Raw genomic sequence first — 6,000 nt, 5'->3', positions numbered from 1 at the left:
TAGGACAGGATTGGGAAGTGTTGGAGAGGTAGGATGGGGTACGGGGGAGGGGATAGGATGGGGAAGGATGGGCGATGGGGATGGTAACGATCATGCTGTGCTAGTAAAAAGGCAGGCTGGGACAGGCATGGCTGGGGCCCACTATTACACAATCACACAGTCACACCAATGAGTCCGCGCTCAGCTCAGCAACCCCTACACATTCAGCTCATTTAATAGAGGCGGCTGGATTATTGTTAGGGGCTGATATTGCAATGCTGTAGTGTGGCAACCATGTACTTTTGGACACACATGTTTTTCTCAACATCCTACAATGGGTGGAACAGGTGTGAAAACAGAACCTAACAATGAGACATACTGGACTGTTATCCTCACTTATATGGTAGATCTAAACAGGTGATATCTTCACTGTCTATTGTAACGTTACTGCTAATCATTCTCTCTCCAGATAATGTAATAATATGTCACTGTGCCTTCTCGGTCTTTCACTCCATCGCTCTCTCTCTCTCTCTCTCTCTCTCTCTCTCTCTCTCTCTCTCTCTCTCTCTCTCTACCTCTCTACCTTTCTCTCTCACTCCACTCTTGCTCTCCATCTCTCTCTTTCTCTGTCACCCCATCTCTCTCTCTTTCTCTCTCTCTTGCTCTCCTTCCCCATCGCTCTCTTTCTCTCTCACCCCACCTCTCTCTGTCTCTCTCTCTGTCTCTCTCTCTCTCTCTTTGTCTGACTGTCACTCTCCATCTGGCTCTTGATCCCTGTTCTCTGAGTAGATAGTTCAGACAGGATTAATATTCCTGACACTTTGATGTCAAAACCACGTATCACAAAGCAGGAGGAGGGTAAGGTTGAGGGGGCGGCGGGTCGAGAGAGAAAGACAGAGGGGGATAGAAAAGGTGGCAGAGATGTGAGGGATGCTGGCTTGGCAGCAAGGCCAGATAAGCTCACCCAGTCGTGTGTGTGTGTGGTGTGTGGTGTACGTGTGTGTGTGTGGTGTACGTGTGTGTGTGTGTGTGTGTGTGTGTGTGTGTGTGTGTGTGTGTGTGTGTGTGTGTGTGTGTGTGTGTGTAGTGTGTGGCGTGTGTGGCGTGTGTAGCGTGTGTAGCGTGTGTAGTGTGTGTAGCGTGTGTAATGTGTGGCGTGTGTGTGCGGGGTGTGTGCGTGGTGTGTAGTGTGTTTTCTTTTCATTTCACCTTTATTTAACCGGCCAGTTGAGAACAAGTTCTCATTTACAACTGCGACCTGTCCAAGATAAAGCAAAGCAGTGTGACAAAAACAACAACAAAAAGTTACACATGGGATAAACAAATGTACAGTCAATAACACAATAGACAAATCTACATACAGTGTGTGCAAATGAAGTAAGGAGGTAAGGCAATAAATAGGCCACAGTGGCGAAGTAATTTCAATTTAGCAAATTAACACCGGAGTGATAGATGTGCAGATGAGGATATGCAAGTTGAAAAACTTGTGTGCAAAAGAGCAGAAAAACAAAAACAAATATGGGGATGAGGTAGGTAGTTGGTTGGATGTGTTATTTACAGATGGGCTGTGTACAGCTGCAGCGAACGGTAAGCTGCTCAGAGAGCTGATGGTTCAATTTAGTGAGGGTGATTTAACCTCTATGGGCTAGGTGGGACGCTAGCGTGCCACCCGTGGTGCACTCCATCAACAGCAGGTGCATTTCAAGAGCGGCAAATTTGAATCCAAATAAATGTCAAAATTCAAATTTTTCAAACATACAACTATTTTACACCCTTTGAAAGATAAACATCTCCTTAATCTAACCACGTTTTACGATTTCAAAAAGGTTTTACGGCGAAAGCATAAATTTAGAGTATGTTAGGACAGTACATTTACAAGAGTTGTGTGTAATGTTGTGCCAATTCAAAGACAGGCGTCACCAAAACCATAAAATCAGCTAAAATTATGCACTAACCTTTTAAATCTCCAACAGATGACACTCCTAGGACATTATGTTAGACAATGCATGCATTTTTAGTTCTATCAAGTTCATATTTATATCCAAAAACAGCGTTTTACTGTGGCGTTGATGTTCAGGAAATCGTTTCCCTCCAATAACCGGCATTCAAGTCAGCACCACAAATTAAATAATTAAAATTAGAAAACATTGGTAAAATATTATATTGTCATTTAAAGAATTATAGATTTACATCTCTTGAACGCAATCAACTTGCCAGATTTAAAAATAACCTTACTGGGAAATCACACTTTGCAATAATCTGAGCACTGCGCCCAGAAAAATACGCGTTGCGATACAGACTAGCCGCCATGTTGGGGAGATCTAAAATCGAAAATACTATGTAAATAATCCATTACCTTTGATTCTCTTCATCAGATGTCACTTCCAGGTATCACAGGTCCATAACGAATGTAGTTTTGTTCAAAAAAGCTCATCATTTATGTCCAAAAATCTCCGTCTTGTTAGCACATGATCTAAGCCCGCCGGACTTCACTTCATGAACGAGGGGAAAAAATATATTTACGTTCGTTCAAACATGTCAAACGTTGTATAGCATAAATCATTAGGGCCTTTTTTAACCAGAACATGAATAATATTCAAGGTGGACGAATGCATTCTCTTTTATAACGTATTGGAACGAGGGTACCCAACATGAACTCGCGCGCCAGGTGTCTAATGGGCCATCATCGTTCCATGGCTCTTGTTCGGTCAGATCTCCCTCCAGAAGACTCAAAACACTTTGTAAAGGCTGGTGACATCTAGTGGAAGCAATAGGAAGTGCCAAAATATTCCTCAGCCCCTGTGTTTTTCAATGGCATAGGTTTAAAGGTAATACAACACATCAGGTATCCACTTCCTGTCAGAATCTGTCTCAGGGTTTTGCCTGCCAAATGAGTTCTGTTATACTCACAGACACCATTCAAACAGTTTTAGAAACTTTAGGGGTTTTTCTATCCATATATAATAAGTATATGCATATTCTAGTTACTGGGTAGGATTAGTAACCAGATTAAATCGGGTACATTTTTTTTATCCAGCCGTGCAAATACTGCCCCCTAGCCCTAACAGGTTAGCCTCCAACTTCAGTGATTTTTTAAATTCATTCCAGTCATTGGCAGCAGAGAACTGTAAGGAAAGCGGCCTAAGGAGGTGTTGGCTTTGGGGATGACCAGTGAAATATACCTGCTGGAGCGTGTGCTACTGGTGGGTGTTGCTAAGGTGACCAGTGAGCTGAGATAAGGCGTAGCTTTACCTAGCTTTAGGGATAGGTGTCCCGCTAGCGGGACACAAGCCAACAAAATCCAGTGAAGTTGGAAAGCGCGCAATTCAAATAAATAATCGTAATATTAAACATTCATCAACATACAAGTGTCTTACATCATTAAAAAGCATAAATTCTAACTGCGTTGTCTGATATCAAAAAGGCTTTACGGCAAAAGCATACCATGCGATTGTCTGAGGATGGCGCCCCAAATCAACATATTTTTCAACCTGCACAGGCTTCATAAAATCACAAATAGCGATTAAATAAATCACTTACTTTTGAAGATCTTCCTCTGTTTCAATCCAAAGGGTCCCATCTATAACTTGAATGGTCGTTTTGTTAGATGAAATATTTCTTTATATCCCAAAAAGTCAGTTTAGTTGGCACCATCGATTTCAGTAATCCACTCGTTCAACATGCAGACAAAGGAGTCCAAAAAGCTACCGCTTAACTTCGTCCAAACAAGTCAAACAACATTTCTATTTAATCCACAGGTACTCTTAAATGTAAATAAACTATAATTATGTATATACGGAAAGTAGTATGTTCAATAGGAAAGGAAAATTAGTAAGAATGCGCCCTCTCCCTCGCGCGCCGAAAGACTGATATTGTTCCGGTGCTCTTCTCACAAAAACTCCAAATACTTGTTCGTTTTTCAAAAACAAGCCTGAAACCTTGAATAAAGACTGTTGCCATCTAGTGGAAGCCAAAGGAATTGCAATCAGGATACGGATTTACATAGAAACAATAGGTTTCCATAATAAGATTCTGGGAGCTCAAATAAAATATATTCCGGTTGGATTTTCTTCTGATTTTCACCTGCCATATCAATTATGTTATAGTCTCAGAAATTATTTTAACAGACAAAGTGTTTTCTATCCAATGCTACCAGTTATATGCATATCCTGGCTTCTGGGCCTGAGTAACAGGCAGTTTACTTTGGGCACGTCAGTCAGGCGGAAATTCAGGAAACTAGACCCTATCCCTAAGAAGCTCTAGCAAATACTTATAGACGACCTGGAGCCAGTGGGTTTGGAGACGAATATGTAGCGAGGACCAGCCAACGAGAGCATACAGGTCACAGTGGTGGGTAGTATCTGGGGCTTTGGTGACAAAGCAGATGGCACTGTGATAGACTGCATCCAGTTTGCTAAGTAGAGTGTTGGAGGCTATTTTGTAAATGACATCGCCAAAGTCAAGGATCAGTAGGATAGTCAGGTTTACGAGGGTATGTTTGGCAGCATGAGTGAAGGAGGCTTTGTTGCTAAATAGGAAGCCGATTCTAGATTCAATTTTGGATTGGAGATGCTTAATATGAGTCTGGAAAGAGAGTTTACAGTCTAGCCAGACACCTAGGTATTTATAGTTGTCCACATATTCTAGGTCAGAACCGTCCAGAGTAGTGATGCTAGTGTTGCGGACGGGTGCGGGCAGCGATCGATTGAAGAGCATGCATTTCATTTTACTAGCATTTATGAGCAGTTGGAGGCCACGGAAAGGAGTGTTGTATGGCATTGAAGCTCGTCTGGAGGTTTGTTAACCTCTATGGGCTAGGTGGGACGCTAGCGTCCCCCCCGTGGTGCACTCCATCAACAGCAGGTGCATTTCAAGAGCGGCAAATTTGAAACCAAATAAATGTCAAAATTCAAATTTTTCAAACATACAACTATCTTACACCCTTTGAAAGATAAACTTCTCCTTAATCTAACCACGTTGTCCGATTTCAAAAAGGTTTTACGGCGAAAGCATAAAGTTAGATTATGTTAGGAGAGTACATTGACAATAGCTGTGTGTAATGTTTTGTCAATTCAAAGACAGGGTCACCAAAACCATAAAACCAGCTAAAATGATGCACTAACCTTTTACAATCTCCATCAGATGACACTCCTAGGACATTATGTTAGACAATGCATGCATTTTTAGTTCTATCAAGTTCATATTTATATCCAAAAACAGCGTTTTACTATGGCATTGATGTTGAGGAAATCGTTTCCCTCCAATAACCAGCAGTCAAGTCAGCACCACAAATTAAATAATTAAAATTAGAAAACATTGGTAAAATATTATATTGTCATTTAAAGAATTATAGATTTACATCTCTTGAACGCAATCAATTTGCCAGATTTAAAAATAACCTTACTGGGAAATCACACTTTGCAATAATCTGAGCACTGCGCCCAGAAAAATACGCGTTGCGATACAGACTAGCCGCCATGTTGGGGAGATCTAAAATCGAAAATACTATGTAAATAATCCATTACCTTTGATTCTCTTCATCAGATGTCACTTCCAGGTATCACAGGTCCATAACGAATGTAGTTTTGTTCAAAAAAGCTCATCATTTATGTCCAAAAATCTCCGTCTTGTTAGCACATGATCTAAGCCCGCCGGACTTCACTTCATGAACGAGGGGAAAAAATATATTTACGTTCGTTCAAACATGTCAAACGTTGTATAGCATAAATCATTATGGCCTTTTTTAACCAGAACATGAATAATATTCAAGGTGGACGAATGCATTCTCTTTTATAACGTATTGGAACGAGGGTACCCAACATGAACTCACGCGCCAGAGTCTAATCGGCCATCACCGTTCCATGGCTCTTGTTCGGTCAGATCTCACAGTAAAAGACTCAAAACACTTTGTAAAGGCTGGTGACATCTAGTGGAAGCAATAGGAAGTGCCAAAACATTAATCAACCCCTGTGTGTTTCAATGGCATAGGCTTAAATGTAATTCAACACATCAGGTATCCAC

This window comes from Salmo salar, chromosome 24, assembly GCF_965601325.2.
Source record: "Salmo salar chromosome 24, fSalSal1, whole genome shotgun sequence".
NCBI lineage: Eukaryota > Metazoa > Chordata > Actinopteri > Salmoniformes > Salmonidae > Salmo > Salmo salar.
The sequence above is the reverse complement of the archived record's forward strand: the minus strand, read 5'-3'. Positions refer to the sequence as shown.